Source organism: Aphelocoma coerulescens, chromosome 3, assembly GCF_041296385.1.
Source record: "Aphelocoma coerulescens isolate FSJ_1873_10779 chromosome 3, UR_Acoe_1.0, whole genome shotgun sequence".
NCBI lineage: Eukaryota > Metazoa > Chordata > Aves > Passeriformes > Corvidae > Aphelocoma > Aphelocoma coerulescens.
In genome coordinates, this window is record NC_091016.1 from 46,922,692 (window position 1) to 46,950,338 (window position 27,647).

General features: G+C 41.3%; 2 long non-coding RNA genes across 3 annotated transcripts in view; both read left to right on the top strand.

Moving 5' to 3' along the window:
* LOC138108046 (uncharacterized) overlaps positions 1 to 27,647 on the top strand; it is an 84,416-nt gene that overhangs the window by 13,189 nt on the left and 43,580 nt on the right. The gene's annotated exons all lie outside the window — the stretch shown is intronic.
* LOC138108047 (uncharacterized) lies at positions 22,713 to 27,116 on the top strand. The gene is made up of 3 exons (XR_011149839.1): positions 22,713 to 22,796; positions 23,049 to 23,292; positions 25,138 to 27,116. It is a non-coding gene; the product is annotated as an uncharacterized lncRNA (long non-coding RNA).

Below are 27,647 nucleotides of genomic sequence, written 5' to 3' on the forward strand. Positions count from 1 at the left end.
CTTGAAATTTAGGGAGAACTGCTATCCTCCTTTTCAAGTAGTAGAAGTGGTTAAACCCTTTGGGACATTGTGATGCTCTTCAGATGATTTTCTATACGCATATTAGTGCCCAGGTAAGAGGAACATCCTGGACCCTTCAGGTATCCATGATACAGAAGAACCACTGAGCCTCAGAAATGACGGGGAAAAAGACACTAAGGAAAGCTTTGAGCACAGCTATCTCAAGTAACCCTGAACGGAGTAGAAGAGAGAATCTTTTTAGATTGTGTGCTGATAGAAAAATGCCAGTGAAGATGAAATCTCCTGTCGTGTGACACCCTCAAACCTGGCAAATGGGACTTGGTGTTCCTTGTCAGAGAGCAGTTTCTATAATAGATACCAGGCTCCACTGCCAAATGCTTCTTCCTAATAGAACAATTTGCAAGATCCCAAATTTTGGGGAACTGTTGAGTTCAGAGAGAGTAGCAACACAGCTGAAAGTGTTATGTAAACAACATATGTTAGATGTCTGATCTGTGGAGCTGGTTTGCTCCACACAAAGTGCTAGAAGCTGCATAGAACATAGGAGCCCAATTTCCCATTTACCAGTGCAAAAGAGCACTAAAAAGCAGAAAAGTGAATCTCTATTGAACTTAAAGTAAGACTATCTTTTTCCTTATAACTAATTTTTCTATAGTTTTTTATAGTTCTTTCTCATTTTTTTTTATTATTCTTTTCTGTTGGATGTTTGCATAAGGGAAACCAGTGTGTGCATTGTATTTGAATGAAAAGGTCCAGTCAGAACATAAGCTTAATAATTAGGCTTGGAATCTTCTAAAATAGCTTTTGCCATCAAAAACACAGCCATCAGGCCTAAGCCAGTTGTCTAGGTACCCACCATAGCTAGAAGAAGGGTATCCCATGAGGGTAACTTGGCCCTTTTTAGAACGACTTTTAAAATGTGCAAGATGGTTTGACATCCAAAGGTGATTTTCTGTCTTTGTTACAGAGAAAAATTTGAAAGACTTGTTTATTCCTACCCTTTATATAACTTTGATACCCTATATATATACCTTATGCTTACCCTTTATATAGTCAGAGTTAGCTGAGAGGAGTCTTGTTCTAAAGTGTCTAAGAAGCCTGTATTTGAAGCACTGTCTGGGCAGAACTGATCACAGAGCAGTGCTGGCCATGTTGCTGCTGGGTGAGTGGCTGTTTTACAGTCCAGCTTTGTCAGGCCTTCTGCAGCCTGGGCAGGGCCCTTTGCTTTCATGGCACCCAACAGTGAATTACTGCCATAGCACTGAAAAGTCCTCTGCAAACTGTTATTTTTCTGAGCCTTGACTTGCGTGTTCTCAATTGATTGCAGTTTCTGCTTTGTCTTTGGATTCATATTCAAGCACTGTCGTATTTGCTGGTTTTCTTATGAATTGTGCTGCTGGTGCTCTGACAACTGAGTGCTGCCTTGGTAGTGGCATTACTTCAGGGCATTTGTGCTCTGCCTGCAATGACAGGGCCTGACATTCAAAGCTTGGCTTCATCCAGTTGCTTGAGGGGGGACGAGAGCGAATTCTTGCCTTCAAGCTGCAGCCTTGATGCCAAATCTTTTAAGGAAGCCTGCATCTCGGATGTGAGAGCTCCCCTTCTTCCTTCTCATTAGGTGGTAGGATCTGCTACAGTGGTTTGACTTTTACAATGCCACAGGCAAGAGTTGCTGCTGCTTTTTACATTTTTACCTGGATCATTGGCATTCTGCCTCTCTGCTTTTGAGACTCGGATTAGGTATCATATTCAAGAGGAGTCTGTAAGACACAAAAGCATGCAGACTGCTTTCTAAATCAGCCCTGATTAGAGATGAAAAATTAACTTCTCTTACACACAATATATATATTTATGAAAGCATTTTCTCCCTGCAAACATTACCATTTTTACCAACTTATTATAAGCCAGTCAAAATGGATCATTCTTTGTGTGTGTGTTGTTAAACATTCCTGCATTTTAAAATGTTTATTTCTGTAGGGTTTTTTTTGGTTATGGTGTGGTTTTTTTTTTTTTTTTTTTTTTTGGTGTCTTGATACAATTGATTTCAGTGCCTTGTTTCCAATACCTAGCACTTGTCCTGCGGAGGAGAGAGACAGAAATAGAATGTCAGATCCCTGCTTGGCTGGGAAGGCATTTGTTCCCTTTCAGTGATGAAGAGGGTGACAGCTACTCAAATGGTGCTGCAAGCAGACATGTTGAAGGAAAACCCAAGCCAGCTGTCACTGCAAAGACACTGTAGCAACTTTATGCACCAGAGTAGTATAACGAACTAGAAAATGGTTCAAAAATTCATGCATTCCCTCCACCCAAGTAAAAATCCCATGTAAGCATGTGGATCTAAATGAAAACCTAGCTTGATCCTGGGCTCTTTGTGATTACAGGTCTCCTCACTGAGCTAGCTTGCTGCCTTGCTTCCTCTGTTTGCTACTTCATCCTGCTCCTAGGGAAGGAAAAAGGATTTTTTTCCTCTCAAGTTTCCAACACTCAACTTTGACCAGTTAAGTCTTTAAAAATTTCCCATTTCTTCTTACCCAATTGCTAACCCTTAATAACCCATAGAGATACAGATTTTCTTTTTTTTTTACTGCTGAGAACCAACATAATTTTAGACCATAAATAATACTTTTAAACAATTTTCAGAACTCTAGTCTGGATTAATGCACTACCTCTTTTCTCATGGTCATTCTCTTTAGCCCCACATGGCATGTGCTCAAAGACAAAATGAGAAGTTGCTGAGTACCTCCCTGTCCTTTCGTATTAGCATTTTTAACATGTTAATATATTTTGAGTCTACAAATGGCCTCACAGCTTATGTCTTTCAAGTATCTACATAGAGAAGGAACTTCTGGAACTGACGTCTTTGAGCTTTAGAAGTTGTGCTGAATGAGTTGTGGGTTAGTTTTGTGTAAGGTGATCTGTAATGGGATCTGTCTAAGACCCCTTTTGCTGGGCTTCCAGTAAATCATGCACAGCTCCACTCACTGCCCTCTCTGCTAATCCTGCCCAGCCCTAGATGTCACAAGGCAAAAAGGTGAAATTCACCTCTGAGATTAAGAAATACCTAGAATAGTTTTACTGGAGCAACAAGAAGCAGAGGTGGCCAGGCTCTCCCTTGTGCTGGGGATCTCAGATGGGAGCATCCTATGCTGGTAGTGAGTGGCAAATGGATTGTGGGGAAAGTAACACTCCATGATCCCTGGAGCTCTGTGACTTGCACTGGCTGTGGCAGCACTTCAGACCCTGCCACTGATGTTTGCAGCGTTTGGCAGTAGGACTCCATGGAGACTCAAGAAAATGTTGTGAGCTCCTCCAGATGTTGCTACATATTATCAATGGGACCTTTGGGACTGGTGTCTTTCAAAGCTTCTTATCTTCCTTCAGGTAGCTTAGGAACCTAGAGCCCTTTTTGCATGTTGTCATGGCTGTGCTCTTCAACAGGCCTTCTTCCATGCTATGGTACAATGCCTGGAAACAGTTAAAGAGGGCACAGGTCAAAATGCAACCAAATAGTAAATGTAATGGGAATTTTGAAATAACTGCAAAAGGTGTCAGAGAGCAATGAGCCCAAGTTCTCAGTCATACGAGCACCTTTGGGTGCTCAGTGACAGGTTGCTGAGGTTAGGGCAGAGTTGTGTTGTAATGCTTGGAGGTCCCAGTTGGGAACAGTTCACAACTGTGCAAGCCAGCATCAGCACTCCCAGATTCATGCCCCCATCCCATGCACAAAGGAATAGGTTTGCCCTAGTTTAATCCAGGTGAAAATTTGTCAAAGAATTTCCCCTACTGTAATTACATAAGGCTACGTAGAGTATCTGTTTGAGCTCCTCACAGTCCAGGTCCTGGCAGAGGCATTGCTGTTGTTCATGCCTACAGAACATCATCAGACAGTATTCCTGATGGGACAAAATAACTGCTCTCAAAGCATTGCCCTACCTAAATTTGCTCAACTTGTGTTATGAAAGGAACTGGAACACAATGGCCTGTTTCAGCCTTTGTCAGCAAGGGAAAGTTGAATCATAGATAAAGCATATGAACAAGGAATTGCACAAAATCAAGATAATCCAATATTTGCTGAGTGGTGCTTGTGTGGCTTTTGTTGGGTTGTGTGCGTGCAAAAGGCTTGCAGCCGCAGCGAACTTTTGGAGCAGTCCTGTACTATCAGGAGGGCCACTGGTATCTTGCCTGAGAAGCAGAATTTCTGTGTTGTGTTTATCTTCTCTTTGTTTGATAAGCAAACACAGATATTTTAAACTCGCTGTATCCATGTGGCTTTCTCATGGCTGTGGTCTTTCATACAGAGCAAAAGGTTCAACAGACTATTTGTTCCTGCTGTCAGATAACAAGCAAGGGCTGGCTGTACACAAGGAGATGGGGCTGAGGTCAGCTTGAACTGAAATTTTCACTTGTTAGGTCCCTGAGTTAAGACAAACCAAAATCACCTCTAGTTTCTTGGTTATAAAACGGGGAGAAGATGGATGTGTCCCTATAAGACTTAGTGTTAAGGACTGCTAGAAACCATCCTGTCTTGGGAGCATTTTTTCACCCTTGGCACTAAATTATTTAGTTCCATTTCTTAAAGCAATTTCATGCTTTGATAAAATATAGTAATTTTTCTATGTTGCATGTAGTAGAGTAGACACTCTTGAGTAGACCAAATATATTTTGTTGCCTCTCTGTCCTTGCTGCAATACAAAATACCAAAAATAATTAGTCTGCAGTATGGATGAACTGATCAGCTTTTCGGTTTGGGGAACAGACACATTTTAAAATGAGAGCCTCTGGAGCCATATCTCCCTCCCAAGCAAAAAGCTGACTAATAGTCACAACAGCACTATGTTCTTTTTTTTTTTCTCTCTTTTTTATGTGTGTGTGTCTTTAATTTACTGTGCAACTTAACAGAGCCTTTTAAATTTGCTGGATTTCATTTATCATGTGCTCTGTTCCACCTGGGCAAAATAGAATTGTGCAGAGCAGGGGTTCTTCACACAGTGAATATGTAGCAACCCTTCCTGATGGAAGGGGTACTGTGACTTGGGGCAGGATGGCAGGAGAGGAATTAGTCATCAGAACCCCCATAGTGTTGATTCTGCAGTCCCTGCTCTCTGTCTGCACTGGCTGCTGAAACAGCTGGATATTGCAGAGCAGCACAAGAGGCACGGCAGCCTGTTTGAGGGAGACCCAGGCCAGCTCCTTGCTGGTCCTTCTCTGAATTGAGTGCAAGGGGGAATGAACTTCCCAACTGAGCTGTGCAGCTTATGTGATGCCTCAGTACTTAAAGATCTTCGGATAAAAGGTACAATTAAGTCCTGGCATTACTCTGCAACTTGAAAATGGTTGAAACTCTGCTTAAACCCAAATTTAATTAACTTTGTTTTAAACAAAGATTATTGTAAAACCTTTATCCAGCTGAAGCTTTATCTGCCAAGTTTCACTGCAGGCTATGCATTTGCATAGCAGAGTTTTACACATTCCTGAAATTTGTGGTTTGCAATGGAAAACCTGGCAGACTTGGTTATATCAGCATTAACAGACATTCAGTATAATTGGAAATACTGTCCCTTGCCAAAAATTGTATCCTAAGAGCTTAATAGATTTTTTTTTTTTTTTTTTTTTTTGCTTCAGGTTCTTGTACTTTAGTAGTGAAGCTTGCACCTGAATTTATACCTGGGCCATACATGACTATGAATTCCACCTCCTGCATCTTCTACCCATGAGCTTGGGGTGAGAACGCAGCCCTCCAATTTAAAAGTACTTCTGCCCAATTTCCCAGCATGGCCATTTGTATGTGAGCAATGGCCAAGGACATTTTAGAACACCCCATTTCTAAAGTCAAGCAGTATGATGCCCTTTGAGAAAATCCCCATGTCAGGGAAGAAAGGCAGAGGAGAGGTGGGAGGGATACTCATGTTTCACAAAGTCCACAAACTACAGACAGACTCAAAAGCGCTTAAGTACAGGCTGACTGCAAAAGGAATTCAATATTCCATTCTCCAGAGTGAATGACGCTGATCAAAGAAGCTGTGTCTGAAAAGACAAACTCTCTCCTGTCCCCTTCACTTCCAGACTTGAAGGAAAAAGTATAAGAGATCACTATGCTGCAGGAACTGCCAACCCTCAGTTCCGTGGGGAAAATATATTTTTTTTCCTGCCAACTTTTTTCCTTATATCAAAATAGTGTTTATTTTTATAAAGGGAAATGTTTAACTTTACTTGCACTGTAAAACTGACTTCAAAGAGAGTAAGACAAAGGGTAGGAAAAAAAAAACCCACTAAGGGCTGCTAAGCAGCTCTAAATAGAGCTGCAAGTGCAATTTCTGGATAGATGGGGAGAATATAGCATGGAAGTGCAAGTCTCTTCCTGCCTCTGAGCTTCCAACCATACCATGATACCTGTGCTTGTCCCCAGGCAGCTGCTGCTGCTGGTGTCAGACTCTGAGGCCAGACATTGTGTTGCCTTACCCTGGTAAGTGGGGAACAAAGAAAGTCCAGGTGCACCATGTCAAGGTCCTGCCCATGTCATCACTCCCCCTGAGGACTCATCCTGTACACTTGGCTTTCAGGAGCTGGTAAAGCTGTTAGTGCTGAGCACCTTCCCAGGGAGCATCCTGCTTTCCCTTCAGAGCAGATGCTGCCTGGGAATGCTCTGTGGCTGTGGTCATTTCTATTGTGGCTTGAGGTGAATGTCTTCCAACTCCTCATCTCTGCATGAGAGAGGAGAGTATAGGAAATAGTTCTGTGAAGGGAGAGAGATGCAATCCTCCAGGCCTTCAGAAGGATCCTCGGAGAGGTTTACATTCAAAATGCCAATGCTGAAAATATAAAGTGTAAAACTGCATCAGATCAAATAGTTGTAATTATAGCAAGCATATGAGACAAAACCCATTGTCATTTTATCTCTCTAGGGACTCCACACTTTTTGTTTGAGCCCTATTATTGGTGAAGTATGAAGTCTAAAATTATAATAATTAAAATGATTATAAAATCTTGGTGATTGTAATGTTTTTTTATATAGCTGGGAACAGCCTGTTCATTACTCAACCAAAGATTTGGCTTTAAATTTGCATCAGTTTAAAAGACAGAGAGAGGGGGAGTGTGTTGATGTGAATACAGTGAGCATGCCTGAGGGCTGGGTCCCCTCTTACCTCTCTCAGGCATTGAGAAGAAGGGAACTGTGGTAAAGGACAGTCCTGAACAGCGGGCTGGAAATGTGTCACTGCTTGGCCTTTTGTGAACCTGCTGGTGACTTCTACTTTGTAAAGACCAACTGGATGGCTCCTGCAGCCCATGGCTGGCGTGTGGGAGCAGGCAATACCTTATTTTCATTTTCTGGAAAGAAAGGCTGAGGATGAAAAATTGAAGAGAACCACTAGAGGCATCTGCAAACAGAGCACAGGAACCCTTAATGTCAAATGCACCTTCAGTGTCTTACTTTACGTTGTGTGTTTTTATGCTGGTGCTGCTTCTCATTGCAAAGTCCCATCTCATTCTCATGGCAGAAGATGGGGTGTCTCCTGCTAGGACAGCAGCCTTTGCCAAATGTGGCTGTAAATCTCAACGAATTGACTCTGAGCTTTGTAGGTTGCCAGGGCTCAACTGGGTAGCTCAAAGAGAGAGCATATTGAATGTCTGATATTCAAAATACTTTTCATTCTCAGATTGGCACAACTTTTGGGATGAAATGGCCCCAAAATGTCAACCATGTCAGTTCTGTGTCAGAAACAAATGAAAGCTGAGATGAGTGTTAGGTTTGGGCACCCATCCAAAACTGTGGGAGAGAGGAGGAAATCTATACCATAGATTTCAAAGAGCCCATATGTCTCATCTAGGACTTGATGTCTGCGCTTTGCTGGATCAGGCCCACCTCTGTGAAGAAGCGACTAGGTAGCAACAAGGGGGTGGAGGGGAAGAGAAAGGAAAGGGAATCAGAAAAACATTGATAAATTCTATTTAGTGAATAACACAATACATGTAGCAGCACAATGGCCTTTTCTGCAGGCAGATTATCCCAGTCAGAGTCTTTGCTATATTAAAAAAGGGGGGGAAATAGAGCACCAAAGAAAAGGAAAGGCGGGCTGTACAGCAGCAATCAATGCTGCCCTTTGTGCTGCCTGACATTTGAGGGACTTGTTATCAACGATTGCTGGCTGCTTTATCTAAATGTATCTCCCCAGCTGCCAGGCACAGCGCTGATAGGCAGCGGGACGTGCCGATGGCCCCAGCTGATACCGTGGCAGCCCAATTCACCCGCCAGCCTTGCTGTCAGGGGCAGGATGGCTTCTGTCACACTGCTGGCATCCTGCACCTTCTCCCAAAGGGGGAGAAGGACTCTTTCTCCCTTCACCCCTCTCCTCCCCATGCTTACCAGCTGCTTCTTTGTCTTTTTAAAGGAGAAGGAAGGGAAAAGAAATAGTCCAAAGGGGGCCAAAATTAAAAAAAAAAAAAAAAAAGGTCAAGAAACTTGGGATGAGAAAGGGATGTTTTGGGGAAAGGAAAATTTACTTATTTTTTTTATTTGTCCTGCAACAGCTCTGTCATCTGCTGCTCTGGCAGAAATTGCCATATATGTGCTTGCCTTCTCTCTCCTGCTTCACTGCAAAAGAGTGATAAGAATAATCTAGTGCTTGGCTGCTAAGTTGTCTCTTAGTGTGAAAAATGCCTGTTTAATACTTTTTGTTTGTATAACGTATGTACTTGTGTCTGTGTAATGCAAGGAGCTGTATGCACAAGTTTGCCTTCAATTACTATTAATTTTTATGACTGGAAGATGATGAATGGGGATAACATAAAGGTTAGCTTGTGGCATCCCCTAAATCCTGGAGGGTGTATGTATTTAAAAAGAAGTAAAAGTGTTGCAGTCCACTTCCATCCAGAAACTATCTGCTCTTAGGCTTAGATGCTGCTTAAAGCCAGTTTAATTATTCCTTAAGGGTAGCCAGTTATTGACACGTTCTAAAGTACATAAGCTCTGAATTTGTGTGGCCTCTTATTCCAAGAGACAGCTTAAATTATTGCCTTTACAGCTAAAAAGATTTTGAGGTCTGTGGGGAAATGTCAGCTCATAGGTTTGCATGTATATTTACTCTTGCTGGGTGCTAATGAAGCCATTAAAAATGCAATATGGCTCAGCTGAAGGATTTCTTAAAAATGACCATTTTCTGATATCTGTGTCTCCTTCTGGTGAAGCATTTGGAAAACAAAGTAATGTAGAAGCACAAAAATAGAGGGCACTGTATTAACTGGTCTACTTTTAATGATTCTTTGCCAAAATCTGAAAGTAATTCGATCTCTCAAAAAGTAGATGATTCCAAGAGAATAGAATAAGTTCTTATCTGTCTCATATTCACTGTCTTATGTTAATTTGTACATTAAGCGTAAGTTTATCAGGTACAAATCTGATTTTAAACTGTGTGCACGTTGCTACCTTGACCATAGTTGGAATATGTTTCACATGCATATAGTGAAAGCTAATGTTGGTAGTGCATTTTGAGGAAATTCAGGCCTATTTGTAGTAAAATTTTCTTTTACAATCACTTATAGCTACTTGCATCCAAAAAAAAACAAGGAGAAGAAAAGTAAACGTGCATGAGGGGTTGTTGCAGACCATAAAAATCCCTCTGGAGAGCCAGAGACAAAGCCCAGGTCCAAATATATATACCTGTTCAACAGAAGAATAGCAAGATATTAATAAAATACAAGATTTTCCTTTGAAAAATGGCACATTTAAATGTTAGCACTTCAAGTGTCTAAACTGAATGTGGAAAATGGTGAGGGATCTTTGATAAAGCTCTGTCTGAGAAAGCAGCATGTTAAGAATCTAGTTCACAGGTCAGAGCTGGACGCCCTCATTCACCTCTGAAGCTCACAGTTTTGGCTGGATCACAGAATACTTTGTGGAGCCAATGCTGCTGTTCTGTATAAGAAATAGGAACAATTTTGCTATGAAGTGTGGAGTGATCTTGAACAGAAGCTGTTCTGCCTAGCTTCTTTCATAAGTTATCCAAAATATAGCAGAAGTGCTTTTAATAAACAAGTACTGTCCAGCACTGGGTGCCTTTGCCTTTCTGCCTGACAGCACTGAGCAAGGGGAGAGCATTCCACACCCTCTGTTACCCCTCAGCCTTTTGCAGGTCCAAGCAGCACAGCTCATAGAGCACAAGCTCAGATGTACACATAGTATAACCTTCCCAAGCATTTCTCTTTCTGTGGCATTAGGAAGCCAATTCCTCCCAAGAGCATGTTTATATCAATCTAAAATTCATTTTGGCTGAAATATTTATGATTTTGTGGGGGGGGAGGCAGGTCTGGGTGTTGAATGTGGTCAGATCAAGTTAGCTTCAGCTGGCAAGGTTGACACAAGTAATAATCTCTCTGTCCCTCCTCCTGTACCTAAATGAGCATTTATCCCAAGCCCTTCCTTAATGCTGTAACATAATTCATTAAGACAGCCTTAATGAGCTAGTAATTAGTCAGGTGGGAAGGGGGTGAGGAGGGGAAATAGAAATGCTAGACAGAGAGAAAGTTGAGCAGGCTGGGACACCATAAAGAGCCCTGAGAGAGCCTTTTGTCAACAAAATGGATCGGGCTTGCAGGCAGTAAAACTTTCAAATGACCTTTGTGTCAAAATATTAGGCAGCTATTTTTTGCTAGATGGTGGTTTCATAAACATAAAAAGTGCACATATCATTCAGAGTGTCGTAAAATTTGTCTCAAAGATGCGGTATTTCCTTCCCTCCTTTTTTTTTTTTTTTTTTTTTTTTTTTTTTTTTTTTTTTTTTGCAAAACAAATATCACCTCTGTGAGTGGAGAATGGGGTAAGGGGAATGGCATCTAATATCACAAACTTTTGCTTAGTCTGAGCATAATGTTAATAGCAGCTTGTCTTTGTTCCAATGGTTTTGAGGGCTTGATCTTTCTTTTTGGGAGGCAGGGGGGGAAGTGACATATATACAGTAGTATACGTGATAAGGACAAATATTGAGATGGTGTCATTTTTAATTGTAAAATTCAGGAAAATTACTTAGATGTTTATAATTTATGGCAAAAGCTAGATGTTAATATTACTCTATGACTTAGAAGACAGATGTGGTGTAATAAATATGTCAAACACAACAGCTCATTTCTGCAGAAGTGAAGCATCAAAACAGTTGGCTATCTAAGTGCTTTTTGTTCTGTGAAGTCTCTATTTCCAAGGTTAAATTTTGCCATGAAGTTGGAGGGTAAAGGGGCAACTGTTTTCCACTAGGCAAGGAAATGGTTACTCAAAGCATCCACTCATTTTGCATTGAGCTTGTTTTTAAGCTCCTTTCCTTTCTGTCCCTATCTAACAAGCCCAAGAGCAGTGGGACTTCTGTAACTTGGATAAGCAGTAGAATGCTGATAAGACATCACTTGAGTTGAACCAAAGGAATGTGCAAGCAGAAATAACTGGGATAAATAACAAACTTAATAAAGGCAAAAACCAAGGAGATAGCAGAAGAATGGAAAAATTGACTTACTGATCTGTCGTGGGGTTAACTATTTCTTTCTCTGCCATCACATCGCACAATGCAGAAGTGATAAGCTGTTCCTTCTCTGCCTCCTGTCTTTTAACTGTGTTTCCCCTTTGACCACCTGAACTTTTCATCACATGTAAGCAGCCATTGTGGTAATGTCCTGGCAGCCAGGCCGCTGCCAGGAGCCCAAATCTTCCCTCAAGAAATGGCCATGACAGGTGATCCCAGAGCTTGAATAAGGGAAAGCCAGGGCTGGGCTTAATGAACATCAAATCTAGCCAGCCCCCAGCTTGTGACTTGGTGTAATTGCTCAGAATTTAGATAGACATCACATGAAGTATTTCTCATGTGGCTGGAACTATCAGGACTGATCCTCAGACTTCCAGGTCCTAGTAATTTGCCTCCTCTTTGGTGTGCCAAGCAGACTTGCCTTATGCCTTAGTGGCAGAGGCTGGAGACTGGCTGGCTCTGTGCCCATGTGCAAAGGCCAGATGGGACTGGCTGCCGCAGGGATCTGCAGTTTAATGGGCTTTCCCTTTGAGATCTGAGGGCAATCTTTCCCACATAAAACAGGAAATGTAAAGAGAAATTTAAACAAGGATGAAATGATGCTTGACTTCTCCTCATAGACCAGAGCAGAACAGGAAATTTTACTTGGATTTGTTTAACCCTGTGTGGTTTCACACTGTTCTTTTATCCATTGTATGAAAAAGAAAACAATTTGGACTTTCTTTTTCTCCCCTCTAATTATTCTTAAGTACTTTGCTAGTATTATAATGCTCTGTCAGAACTGAATATGGATCACAATCACCTCTGGAGGACAAGTTCTTGAGTTAATAAATGAAGTCCTTTTAAAAATTTATTTTTTTAAGCTAATAGAAAATATAGAGGCGCTGTAAAATACAGTGTAATATACAGACACATATTTAGGAAGATTCCAGGTGTGATCTGTTTAGCATGGGACTAAACATTGATGTTGCCCTCCAGTGACATTGATTCCTGCTGCCTGGCTACATCAAACCTACCAATGAAACTCTATTCCATGCCTCCTTGTCATTATCTTTTTCTTTCTTATTTTCTTTTTTCTCAGCTGCTTACAGAAGAGACAATTTCTTTCACCCTTTAATGTATTCAGGATGATCCAGGCCCACCAATAAAACACCAAAGCTCAGTAATGAGACTGGATCTGTTCATAAGGGGCACTGCAGTGTTTCTGATACACAACACACCTATGACATGACCTCCAAAAAAGTGTCTTAAAAAATCTGCTTTTTACAGCACAGTTGAGACTTGCAGTGTTCTATCACATAGATAACTGGTGAAGTTGTAATCTCTTCTTAGCTCTCCTTATTAGAGGCTTTTCCTTTCATTCTTTTTTTTTTTTTTTTTTTTTTAATGGAATATGTTTACATTTATTCCCCAAACCTTGATTTTGGAAAATTGATTGAAATTTTCTCTGCTGGGTGCCTGCTGCAGAGTGAAGTTCATCATTCTCAGGAAAAACAAATTTTAGCAGGGTTAAGGGAAAATTACATGCTAAATTCTGATGTCTTTTCTTTGCAAAGACCTACTGTCACCAGGCAAGACTGAAAGACAGTGTTTTAAGATGGGTCTTACATTGTTTTTAGAGGGATATCTTCTGCATCTTTCTCTCTGCTCTAACAAATTTAGACAAATTTTTCTGGTTTTGAAAATCTGCAGCTTGTATGAACTCAATAAACATTTCTCAGGTGACAGGAAGATGTCTCAAGGAGAGGAAAAATAAAGTGGGATGGGAGAGGGAGGCTGAGAGAAGAGCTCAAAGGAGCTGAAATGCTTTTGGGAAGGAGGCTGGGGCAGCACATGTGGGATCAGGCAGGTTTTGAAGAATACACAGGGGATGGAGCTGTGGACTTGGCTTGCCAGACAAGAATTAATTGCCTAAGTGCTTGAGGAATAGAGGAAGGACCTTGCTGAACAGAGAGGGATTGGGAGGGAGAGGCTGGATAGACTAGAGCAGATAGTCTAATGCTGTGTCAGTAAATACAGTTATCTCCGTATAAGGGAGCAAATACCTCCCTCCCTGCTCCAGAGTACCTGGAAAAGCACCTCAGGTCCTTGAATTTCAGGATTTGTCTGCTACCAGCAAATAGCCACTGCATCGATTGACAAAGCCTTCCACCCCCTCAGAAAAATCAAATTGAGTCCCAAATTAGTGGTTCCTTTTAGCTTAATATGACTTGCTTCTATGTACCGTGGAAGCAAATTTACTGTGAATTAGTGCCAGAGCCATAAGGAACTCACACAGAAGTTAATAGTTCTGTCTTCATAGCAGGGATGGAATAATGTGCAGCAAAATAAGAGCTAGGCGAGTACACAGAAGAATACAAACAAAATATTGTAGACATGTGGTCTGTGCTGAGACAAGGGTTCCCAAGGCAAAATATACAATTATGTAATTTAGAGTGGTATCCTAATGCAGTGGCAGTGAGGAAAGGCTCTGCAGGCATCCTTCATTCCACTGTGTCCTAGCTCTGCTTTGCCCCTGAATAATGATCTCTAACGTATCCATTTCGTGAGTTATGTTTATCACTGCACTTTCCACCTATCTCCTGCACAGTGTTGAGTGTCAGAATCCACTGTACACTATCCCTCAGTAGCAATGTTATTTTTCTTGCTCTGGAAATGCCAATGCTAAAGTTGCCCACATAACCGCAACTCTGGTCCCCTGTGTAAACACATTACAAGACAGTCTTTAATTACATGAGTTTATATTTATTTGCTTTTCCCCTGCTGCATAATGCTCAGAGACATCTGGCCATATCATTCAAAGTGTGGCCCAGGCCTTATTTACCTCATATCATCCAAAAAGTGTGCTGAATACAAAATTATTGATTCGCTCTTGGGTGTTTCAGCTGTGCTTTCAGCAGAACGTTTTGAGTACTTAATAGATGCATGTGGATTCAAATTCACAGTAGCCCTGTGAGATAAGAAGGTGACAGTATTCCCATTTTACAGATGGGGAGCTGAGTCACAGGGAGATTAAGGTCAAAGGACCCACTGATTTTGGGACCCCAGTTTGATGTTTCAGAGTACTTAGTGTTTTTATAGCTCGATATATGTTCAAAGCACAGCTCCCAGAGACTTCAATTACAGCTTCCAGCACTCAGCACTTTGCAAATCAGCCCCCAGGGTTTCAAGTCAGGCATCCAGAAAATGAGGAACACACAGTTAGTGACCACCTGTGGTTTATAACTTGGCCAAATGTCTGTGGATTTTCATGGTAATAGCAAAAGGCACCTCTCTTATTCCTGGGTGATGCTTTTCTCTCTCAGTCGAGCCAACCAATCCCTGCAGTAAAATACAGAGTGCAGCTAAGGTCTCTCAGTGGAGCTATCCTGCACCCTGTGGAGGAGAAATGCAAGGGGATCACTGTAATTACTAGCAAAACAATACTGCTCTCTTTCATGTAATTTGTGGCAACAGCTGAAATCTCCTTTGTTGAAGTTTTAGCATGGCTTTTCAATTTCTAAGACACAGTAACTTGCCTTCAAAGTCTTAAGTCTCGACAGACAAATCGTGAAAAGTTATGGGAGGGTAAATGTGACCTTAGACTGAGAGGTAGTGGGCATCACACTGCAGGGGTTGATGTCTGGTCTACTTCCAGTGCTCTCCAGCTGTATCCTGAAAGTGAAGGGGTGATGCACTGGGGCCGGTGCTCTGCTTCTGCATAGTACTGGTGTGGGAAAAGAAGTATTTTTAGCTGTGCTCAGTCTGGGGCAAATTTTTATGGCAGTCTGATGAAACCCCTGGAGGTTATAATTTTGATGGAGACCTCCCTGGTAGACAACAATTACAGCTATGCTAGTGGTTTTCATTAAAAAAAACAACCCAAAAAGCATTTAAAATTTGAGCAACATGGAGCTGAAATGCCCAGGCATAGGTCACTGCCTTTAATAGTATTAGCAATAGAAAGATATGGGTGAGCATGGTAGGGAGGATGCATTTTATGAATGAAATAATAAATATGATTTATTTTCTTAAAATACAGAGAGGTGAAATTGAATTAATCTCAGGATTTTATCTACATTCCACACCTTGTTCTCTGTGATGGCAGATGCTTATTACTGAATAAGATGAAACAGCTGATGAAATGAGTTTCAGATTGCTTCAATTTCATAAGAAGAGAAAAACTTGAAATATCAGCATATAGAATTGTATAAATTGGGATGAGCTCCAGTGTGTGGAGAACAGAAAGCATGATGCACTTAAGGGTGCAGGTAGTCTGGATGGAGAGAGGAAAACTCTTTTGAGAATTGGTCCTTGGGAACTGGTGAGATCCTGGAAAAACTCAGAAATTATTTCCAAAGAAGTCAGTAGAGCTGGAAGAAAGACACAAGTCACTAGGAATGGACCACTAAGAACTGACAAGAATCCAGTTTCCTTAGAGGAGCAGTACGTGTGATGTAATGGCTCCTCTTAATTTACTGGGTTTCTCGTTTACTGTGAATTCAAAGTGCTGGTGATGAGTCTGTTCCTTAGCAGCAGCATACTTTGCTTGTTAGTTTTTTCCACTGTTCCACATAAAAAATGAAAGGGATTGCTGGTGGACAGAGTCAGATCTCAAGGCAGTGACTCTTCCTGCATTGATAATAGTTGAAATCCAACTTGTATGTTCACACTTGTAATTACCATCACAGGCCTTTCAAAGTGCAATGGACTCTCCAGCACCATATCTTATTATCATATAAGCTTGGTTATGGGGACGAGAACTTAGACCTCGGAGCAGAGAAAGCAGTACACAGGTTTCTCCCTACTATTTCCAAATAATTACCCTTTTTGTCTCTAAGTTGGAAGGAAGAACAACATGTGAGAGCCTCCCTTAAAATTATGGAAAAAGAGAAAATATATCTACAAGAAATGGAACAAGGAAGAAAACATCTTCCTTGCCTGAGCTCAGCTGAATCCTGCTCACCTTTTGTGAGCAGCTACCTGAAATTATTTACACTGGGTAGGCAAGCAGAATTTGTTCCTTGGCAATGTTCAGAAGACTTGGAAGAGAGGCAGCCAATACCTGTAGGAAATAAATGCAAGCACAAGAAACTTTTTAGCCTCTTTTAACAGCAGTCCTTTACAGGATGCCTTTAAAAGGCCTGCATTTGTGGCATTAATATTTGAGCTTCCTTTCTGTATAATCTGTCCCTGTAAACTGAAGCAAGACTATGAGTGCCTGAAAAATGCAGAAGCTAATTACAGCAGTGTGAGAGTAAAATAATGAGAGCTTGAGAATGTGACTGATAAGCAGTTAGATAACAGATTAACAAGCAGGATGTCTGTAGTCCATCAGAGGGCTAATGAAAGTCTCTATGTCCTCTGCTATTGCCTGAGGAGAATGTACAGATGGAAAATATCCCAGAAACGGCATATAAGGATATACACCATGTACTAACTGCATGGTGATACAATGATTGGATTCACTGAGTGCTTAACCTACGGATAAAGTAATTACTCAATTATAAAGTGCACACTAGATGCTGATAACCAAGTGGGACATGCTTGAAACAAATTTTTATAAAGGAGGTGGTGCTTGGTTTCACCTGCCCTGCTGAGCTGGGTTTGCAGCCTGCACTGCTGCATTGGTTTCAGTGCCCCAGGAAGGTGGCACAGCAACACTGAGGTGGGCTGGTGCTTGGGGGTGGCTGTCTTGGGAACAGGAAATGGAGCTGCTGCTCTTGGAGTTAATGGGGGCATCTGGTTCACATGCTCACGTGCAACTCCTCAAGCATCACAGAAAAGCAAGAGGACCTTTACTGACAACAGCTCTGTGAACACTGATGTCTCTGCTGTATTTTCAACCTCTGTCGGACTGGCTGACTTTTCTTAGTAAACATGCAAATTCTGACCCTTTGGGGTGACATATTTCAGACAGGGAAATTGGGGAGCTAAGCACTCAGGCAGGCTCAGAAAACGTCAAGAAAACAAAAGAACAAACAAGCAAACCCATGACCAGAATAGATTAATAAAAAAAGACATTTTGGCCATTTGGTCATAAATAGTACTGTTCAATAGCACAAGAAATCATGCTGGCTGTGCAGGGAGACATAAAACCACTGAATTATGTATTAATATGTCATATAAAAGGAAAAAATACTAAAGAAATACTGTTGAAAAAATAAATAAAACCACCATTAAAAGTGAACATGTCCCATTTGGTCAGTTATGCCAAACATAAAACAACAGAAAGTGCCATTTGGAAGTTAACAACACTTTTAATTTTACTACTGACTTTTCCATTATAAACCATACAAAGGTGTGGTTAGACCACAGGCTGAGGAATTGATTTTATGTCTGCACTCATCTAAATCAGCAGGCTTTCAAAATATGTATCTAGACCATTATCTTTCTGTATATATGTATGAAGGAAGAGAGGAAGAAAGAGCTGGAAAGCTAAGGTTGTGTGAGCTGGCCAGTGTTAAAATGGAACTGTTACCCTTTCAAAGGGACTGTTTGGGTAAAAGGAGCCAGAGCTGAAATCTGCTGGTGGTGACCACAAGGCCAGTCCTCTCCAGCCATTTGGTCTGCAGAGGTGGGATGCATGAACATGTGGAAAAGCCATGTCCTGCTTGCAGCAGCCCAGCCTGTCCAGCACAGTAGAGACAATGCTCAAAAGTGCCCAAGGGGATGGTGTGGCCCTGCTCAGGTTTCAGCTTGAATTTCACTCTGTCCCCCAAATGTCTCTGGTTTTAATGTGAGATGACAGGTGCTGTGGTGGGCCAACCTTGGGGAGCCAGCTATGGAAGAGTGACAGGATCTGGGAAAGGGGCTACCCACATCTACACAGCTGGGCCCGCTCTGGCAGGGCATCAGGACTGCCCATTTGTCGATGCAGGAGGGCAGCTGGGGTGGCTGTGAAATGTACCCATCAGTCCAGGCAGTTCAGGTGTGGACGCTGCTTTGGCCCATTAGCCCTTGTGAGCATGTCTCTGCTGTGAAGGGCAGGGCTATGGCCAGCTGAGGAGCCTCACTGCGAAGGTCACTTGTCTTGCACACGCATCTCAGGAGGAAAATTACAATGAAAACAAAAATAGGGATGGAGAAAACATTTTGCTGGCAGAAAGTGCAAATGATACAGAAATTTCTGGGCTGCTGCTTAATTAAATACACTGGCCTGCCAGAATTGCATTGCAGAAATCCTCCCAATGTGTTTTGAACAGCAATACTCCCCTTGGTCGACTCCACTGAGCTTTGCTTGCTCTTCTCAGCACACCTGCCATGATGCCAGTTACATCTCTGTTGGGAGAGGAGGGGCTGGGACCAGTGGCAGGGACAGCTGGGGTTGGGCACAATGCTCCAACACCTGCCTGTTCCCCTTCTCCTGTGCCTTCTGCACTGGTGGAAGGCTCCAGAGCAACATCTGACAAGGGGCAGCAAAACCTGCCAAATCTCATCCTTCCTCGTGGGGCGTGGGGATGCCTGCACGATGCTCCACAGCTCCGCAGAGTCACCTCTGCAGATGGAGAAGGGCCTGGCTGGGCTGTGGCTTCAGTGGGTGGATTTTCAAAGATGGGGCTACAGGGTCACTTTCAGCAGAGCCCATCTCCAACACCAAGAAAACACAGAGCTTTTGTTTTGTTTTGCTTTAGTTTATAGGCCTGGGACAGTGTTACAGAGCATGACAGGGGAGAGAAAGAAAAAATAGGAGGCAAGTATGTAAATAATCACAATTAATCTGAAGGTCTAATGGCCTGCCTGCCTGCCTTCCTGCTGTAATTTACCATATGCTCTAGTACTTATGTGAGGTTTCCTGGCTCACGTGTTGTTAGTTTATGTAAGTGTGCACAGACCTTTGGCAAGTTTGTATTTTTATTATGTAGAAGCTAACATTTAGCTTTCTTGTTGTGGGTATGTTGTAGCATATGTTAGTGTTTATGTTGCAGGGAAAATGAATCTCTTGACTAGAAAATATCTTCTTCTACTATTCTAGTGATTTGTTGTTTTGACCTTTTTTGTAATGATGTTTTGTCAATAGCAAAGCTGAGTGGGATGGACCAGGTAAAGGCTAGTCATCTGTGTGTGACACACATGGTATATCGTTTCTTCTGGGTCCTTGAGGGGATAATCACATCCAGGTATGATTCAGAAGGTCAACCTGAATTGGAGGGAAATGATTTCCCAGAAGTAGGTATGAAATAGGAAGTAGTTTGTTTTTCCTTCTTTTTTCTTCTCCCCTCCCCCCAGACCCCACCCCAGTTTAAGTTGGAAAATCCTCTGTATGACAGGGATGCTATGACTTTTTTTCTTAGTTTTCTGTGTATATATGTTACCCTCAGCAAATTTTTTTCAAGACAATTTTATTTTTAGCTTTTTCATAGAAGAATCTTCAATGTTTTCAGTGGGAAATATGTTTACATCATTGATATCGGTTTTCTCCAGGGCCTGTAAATAGGATCCCACAATATGTTATTAATGGAACAAGGCCAATATGGCATGCTGTGATTTTCCAAAATTAGTGAGAAAAAAACCCCTTAATTCTAGCAGAAGTTTGAAGTGTTACAAAATCTGGGGTCTATTTTTTCCCCAAAAGCCTGTGTGAGAAATGCAAAAACTTCTCTGAGCTCCATGGTACCTGGATTTGGCATAAAACTTGAGCCAGCCCTAATGGCTGGCATGCAGCCAAAGAAAGAAGGAAGTCCCTGCAGTGGGCTCCTCTTGTGTCCTGAGACTGAAGCGTGTCCTCTGTAGTCCCACGACTGGAGCGAGTGGGCACAGCTCAGAGTAGATCTCTGAGACTGCTCCCATGCCTGGAAAAGCCATCTGCAAGCTAAAGGGGAGAGTGGGAGAGGTCTGCTTTTTCCCTTGGTTCTCACTGATTTCATTTTACATCATTCCCACGTGCTCTGACCCTTGGTTTGTTTTTGGAAATATCTGTCTTCTGTATTCACAGAGAAGTCTGATTTCATTATCTGCAGCCCTGTGACTCTGTATGCTGTGTTCAGGTCAGATTCAGTAATTATTGTCTATAAGTTAATAGCTGTGAGTTTTTATGACCTCATGTGATGTCTCAGGCAATGCATTTGAATTCATAATGAACAGTGATAAAGGGTGCTTTCACCTGTGTGACAATTTGCTTCTGCACTTGAAGCACCATGAGTGTTGTTGCTTGTGAATACCATGCAAACCAGACCAGGAAAAAGTGGGGAAACCTTTTCAGTTCAGACATGACATTTTCTTGGACTCTATGGCTGTATGGGAAATTTTCCCTTTATTTCATGCAACCTAGCTTTTACTGCAATACACACATGCACATCTAAAGCTATGCTCTCTGTCTTGAAATAATGGGATGTATTATGATGACCATCCAAAATACTTGCTACTACAAGGATTAGAAAAGAAATTGTTGAAATATGCTTTTAAGCTTGATGTGGCAGTATTTACAGAAACTAATGTTTCCTGAATGTCTACAAGTCATGTGTTCCAGAACTGCTGAATATAGTATGAAAAGACCCTGACACTTAATGATTTATAGCACTACAGTATTTCTGTATGAGCTGCAGCCCAATATCTACCAAGTACAGAACATGACCTGGGCAACAGGGAACCAAAACCTCATTTAGTTATATAGAAGCCTAAATTGAACAGTGATTGAAAAATCAACAGGGTCTTAAAATGAGTCTTGTAGCCAGCTCAGCAGCAAGTAAATTTTTTTTGATGTGAAGAGTGTGTTTTTGACCAGGTTTAGGCTGTGCTGAAGCTGGGACAGCTGGATTATGTCAGCTCCCACTCCAGGGAAGCCTGTGAGAAAAGACATGTCCATAAACTGGTAACTGTCCCTCTTTCCATTTTTAGCTGTTTTGTGTCTTTGGATGCATCAGGAACAGGTTTTTGTTCCTTTCCAGAGGGTTTAATTGTAGCCACCCCTTCAGTGCTTCCTACTGTGATACCAGCAAGCAGAAATATTGCTTCCAAATGATTTGCCAAAAATGGCAAGAAAACAGAAAATATAATGTTCTCTGGCGCAAAGCCACACATATGGACTCTCATTAGCTAAGACTTGCTGGGTTTTGCTTTTCTTTCCCTTTAAGTGAAAAGTTTGTTGACCCAGTAAAAAATGTCACCTACTCCCCTCACTGAGATATAATGGAAATGTTGACATGAGCTCTCTGTGTTTGATGGGCAGAAACACAGGGGAAAGTATCTGCACAACCATAACAACTTTTTGTGTGGTGCATGACTAGCTTTCATTCACATTGTGAAAGCAAGAGAAAGTAAACAAGAGGCTTGAATATTTTGCTGCAAGGGTTTTCCTGGAGTTTTGCTTTTTCCTACTTGGGTGCTTTCTGGCATGCAGCACAAAGACAGAGGGATGTGTACCTAGGAAATGCTAGATTATTTTGTGAGTAAAATACTGAGGAAAAAGATTAGATCTTCACTGTGGAAACTGCACTGTTCAGTCTCCAGTGTCTTCTAAGCACTTACCAGATGCTGCAAGGTAAGAGATATGAATAATGCACATATTAATACAGCCTGCTCAGCCTGTTCCTCTTGGATATATGTCAGCACATTCTAGGTATATCCCCCAAACTGGAGCCACGTACCTTCAAGTTGTCTTAATCAGGGCAGAGTTGAGGGCTTGGCTCCTACTGGGTTTCTAGGAATGTTTTTTGTGACATGGAGTCTTTTCAGGACTGCTTTATGAGATCCTACAAACATGGAGTTTTGTTTTCCTAACATTTGAAGCCCAGCATTCTCCATGACCAGCTCTGTTAGCTTTCCTGCAGAAAGAAATGGTGCCCTGCAATACAAACCAATGCCTTCTGATCTCTCTCTCCTGTCTGAGATTTATCTCATCTCCTGCTTTCCCTTGCCCTATCCTTTTCTTCAAAGCCCTTGGAAAAAATGTTTCTTTATAAGTTCGTTCCTTCTAGTCGGGGTCAGTGCTGGTGCTGATAGTCCTCACTGAGCAATCTATTCTGAGACAGATATGTAGACACTACTCAAAATAAAAAAAAAGGAAAAAGAAACACGGGGCAAGGAGTTACAGCAAATATCCATGACAGTTTCAATGTACAAAAATTCTGTGATCTCAAAGAAAATTCACAAGCTGCACCTTGATTCCTTGATCCATAGCAGAAATACTTACCCTGTGTCTGCACCACAGTAACTATGCTTTTTCAGAAAACTATATATGTTGACAGATTATTCTATGCTTTCTAAGCACATCTTGAAGAGGTTTTGGGTTGTGGTGAATAACCAGCCACATCAACAAACCAAACTGTTACTCCTGTGGAAATACAGCACATACTGGTAAGTCTGACGTACTAGGTGTCATTTAATGCAGTTAAAATGTTCCCCTATAAGATTTATTCTGTGCAAAATCCAGCTTTCTATGGAACACAATGCATTTGAATTGCAACAGATTGTTCCTACTTAGTCTAGCAATAAAACCATTGCCCTGGCTGGAAACAGCTTTCTTTAACATCTTTAAACCAGAAAGATCTGAAGCTGACAAAGTGTTTGTGGCATCTCTTGTTTCTTGCTATTTTTCTCGATAACTAGGCTCTGGGGAAAAGTCTTCAAATCCTTAAACAAGCTGAAGAAAATAATTCCCTCTGATTTGCACTCCTCAGTGGAATCTCTTCCCTGCTTGCTCCATACTTGCCGGTGGACGAACCACACAGGGGGCATCAAGAACTGTTCTGTTTGCAGGAGGGGCACTCACTAGGGAAAAAGGTGCTGTGGCTGCACCAGCTGGAGGAGGGATATTTGTCTCCTTGAAGAAGCTTCATTGGCTTGAGCAAAGGTAAATGTATATTTCCAGAAAAGCCTGGAAAGATGCCTGGTCTGAAAAAAAAAAGTCTTCCATTTTCTGGTTTCTTCCATTTCCAAGGAAAAAACTGAGGGATTCATATAGCTGATGCCTGACCCTTTGCACAGCACTAGCAACTCTTCACTCTCCAGGAATAAGTGTAACTGCTATGATTTAGCACAATGTAGGTAAATGTTCCCATTTTTCCTTTTTATGATCCATCTAAATCATTCATACCAAATTTGCTACCATGAACTCTGAATATAAGTTTGGTTATGGGCCAGATAAGTACAGCACATATAGCCATTTGGAAACTTCTGCTATAAAACACTTGCTTAACTCCTTACTGCACTTGTGCTGTTAGAACAAATGAATCATGGTAATATTTGCATCACAGTTGCACCTGGCAACCGAGGATCTTGAAGCTTTTATGAAGCAATTAGCTTTATTCTATATTTTTCCAGGCATCTGTTTTTCCCAATTTGTGTAAGACCACAGTGAATAATTCTTTTTACAGATTTGAGCTTTTTGTCATTGTGATAAGTCCAGCCCAGCCCTTTATTCACTTACTGGGTGGCTCTTCTAAAGAATTACTGCTGAGCAATTTTTGATCTTTATATTGATCTTGGTCTTTATACTGATCATCTTTACTCAGTGCATGGTAAGACCCGGGAAGAAGTTTCCCAGAGAAGTTGTGGATGCCCCATCCCCGGAAGTGTTGAAGGCCAGGTTGGACGGGACCCTGAGAAACCTGATCTAGTTGGTAGCATCCCTGTCCATGGTGGAAGTTGAAACTAAATGACCTTTAAGGTCCCTTTCCAGCCTTATCCATACTATGATTCTGTGAATACTTGCCTAAAACTTACTGAAAATTTAGGATACATCATAAAAAGGGAATGCCAAAAATGTGCATATCTTGTAGATATTTGCATTGCAATAGTTATGAAACCTGAGGCCCAATCATGGTACTCCTTTGTTTTTCCTTATATAGTTTAATGTCACATAGCACCTTTGTGACAGAGAACTGGAACTGTCTTCAAACTTGAACTCTTATCACTAGATGATAGTTCCTCATCTGGTAGAGCTTGAAGGAGAACAGATGCATGCAAAAAATGTGCAAGGAAAGGTTTCCAAACGTTTCTGTGCACGTCCAGGGCTAGTGATCTGTTAGGGGCTCTGCAGGCATTCTCCAGGCAGCACTTCTGCTCTACCACTGAGGTGATCCTCCAGTTCTCACTGCTGAAGGATTTCTTTCATGTTACTTCTTCCCTTTTTCATCTGTGGAAAAGCACAGTCAAAGCACATCATTAAAAACTCTGGAGCACTTGAACATTTCTGCAAAAGAAAAGATGTCAGTTAGTAACAATGCCTCACGCAAACAGTCATATACGTACGTGTGCCCTCAACATGTATCAGAAACCTCAGAGAGCCATTCCTACTAATGCTCCTCATTTTCCCTGGAGGCAGAGAACATACAGGCAGTTCGGCTTTTAGGAATTGCTTTAAGCTGGAAAGAGTCAATGGACCAAGCTTTATCGTGCTGTGGGTGGGTAAAGCTCCTTTGAAAGAAGCATTCACTCTCTTCACTGATTTTGTTCTTGCAGCAGTGAATTTGTTCCACTGTCCCTACATCATGAGACTATTTTCCCAGTCTCTCTCTCTCTTTCCTATTTATGTCTTAATTCACTGCTGTCATGATTTATACTAGCAATACAATGTGCAAGACATGAAAATCTATACATCTATCATACCCCTGTCTGAATGCTGAGACATGACATTTCAAAATTATTTTTTCCGTATACACTTATCATACTTTTTTTTTTTTTTTTCCTTCAAAAGGAGGCACTGTGGGTTGAAACAGACTGAAGACGGCCCAACATCTCAGCTACCCTATTTCATGTACTCCACGTGGTTCATGGGGTAGCAATAGGGGCAGTGTTGTGGTTTCACCCCAGCCAGCAGCCAAGACGAACACAGCCACTGGTTCCCTCCCCAACCAGTGGGATCAGGGAGAGAATCAGAAGGATAAAAAATACAGAACTTGTGAGTCAAAATGAAGACATTAATAGGGGAAGCAAAAGCCATATACACAAGCAAAGTAAAACAAGGAATTAATTCACTGCTTCCCAAGGGCAGCGAGGTGTTCAGCCACTTACAGGAGAACAGAGTCCCATCGCATGTGACCATGACTTGGGAAGACAAATGCCATCACTCCAAACACCTCCCCCTTCCTTCTTCTTCCTCCACTTTATACACTGAACATGATGTCACATGGTCTGGAATTTCCTTGGTCGGTTTGGGTCACCTGTCCTGGCTGTGCTTCCTCCCAACCTCCCATGCACCCCCAACTTCCTCACCAGTGTGGCAGAAAAGCAGGAAAGGCCTTGGCTCTGTGCAAGCCCCGCTCAGCAATGACAAAACCATCTGTTATTAACCCTGTGTTCAGCACAAATCCAAAACCTAGCCCTGTACTAGGCACTGTGAAGGAAATTAACTCTATCCCAGCTGAAACCAGCACAAGGAAGCACTGCTCTGCTGTGGTTCTGTGCTCCTTTGGCCAGTATTGTGGAGGTAAATATTTCATGATTCTTGTAGAGATTAAGGTACGTACATTTAGCATGTTATCCATCAGTGGCAATTTGAGGTTTAGTGTCAAAGTAAATTGTTCTTTAGGGAAGAGTAAGGATCTGCGATGGCTTGTACCTGCAACAGACTGATCTTTATCAGACTTCTGACAGTCCCACAGGGACAGCTAGTTGTAATTAGCTCATTTAATATTGATTAAGTCTTTGGACAATTAATCAGAATTAATCAGGGTTCAGTGGTGTTTTAGAGTTCTGAAAATATGTACATAAGAGCTAGGGATTCCTGAGTGTGCAGAAGGAAGCATGACATGAACACTGTTCCAGGAACTGCACGCAATTTCATATTTTTTCGAAATTTGAAAACATGTAGAAACTTTTTGAAGAAATCTTTTGCTTTCTCTCCCTCATCATCACCTCTCTATACAGTGTAACTCTGGGAGAGGTTGAGCATAAATAACAAAACACATTGAGACAAACAGTTTTTAAAAATTTTTCAGCCCAGTCTTAGATCTTACTTCCCTGGTCACTCCTGCTGGCAAAGTCCTGCCTCCCAGAAGCTGTAAGGCACTGGAGCCTGAAATTAGGTGTGTGATCTTATTACTGAAGCCCTTGTGCTTTTTTCCACACATCCACATATTGGTAGTTACTGTTGTTCTTTGTAATTTAATTTTAGACATAAGATAATCTTGTTGGAGTAAATGCTTGTGTCTCTTTTTGTTTGGTTGGTTTTTTTTTAATAAAACATGAACTTTAGTGTCTAGATGCTAGGTAAGAAAGTTGCAGCACAAGGATCTGATTTAAATTTTTTGTAAATCCTTTATACTTTTAATGTCTGTTGAAAATGGTGAAAATTTTTGAATGGAAGAACAAGCCTTTAATACAGCTGGGATCTAGTTAGAAATAATTTTCACTTTTTTTGACTTTAATTCTTTTCTATCTGGATCTTCTGAACACAGTAGATATCTATACTTTGTTTCCTTTGATATCTGTGTGTTTTAGAAATGAAATTTTTTCAAGTGCAAATTGGTTTTTGAGTTAGGAAAATAAGTCAACCGCTGTATTTTAGATTGTCTCTTGCAAGATTTTGTAATGTACATTTTTCATGGAAGAAATTATCTCTTCTTCTCCCCACTCCCAACTATTTTTTGACTGAGTTACACTTGGATTGGAAATATTATGAAGAAATAATTTGTGATTTTGCAGGCAGTGTGATAGATAATTTGGAAAGAAAAAAGCCAGATGACTGATTAATACTCTAAAAATAAAATATAGCTAAATGCTGAATATCTCCTGGATGTGCATTAATTCTGTTTATATTAGATCTAAGCTAAGTACTAATTTTATTAGCAGCAGTAAGTCTAAAATTCAAATATATAGTAATGTGGAGCAAGTCAATGACTGTTATTGGAACAAGAATAATTAGGTAAGTAATTAATTTAACCATGCTTGAGGTTTTTTTTCAGTCAAGGTATTTAAACTAAATATGCTGTTCTTTATCCCATCACAATGAATTGTTCACAGAATGTGTATGCTATGTTCTGCCACTGACATATGGCTTCTACCTGATGCTATTAATACAGCGGTTGATATCCACAATTAATGAAATACTTTTGGCACACTATCCCCTCCAAGTCAATGGATATAATTTGAAGATTCAGTGCATTCTCCTCTGTGTTTGAATTTTTCGCTGAGGTAGGCAGAGATACCTGGGTTAAGAGGCTGAAGTTTTGTTGAAATTCCTCCATTTTTTGGGCTAAAGTACTC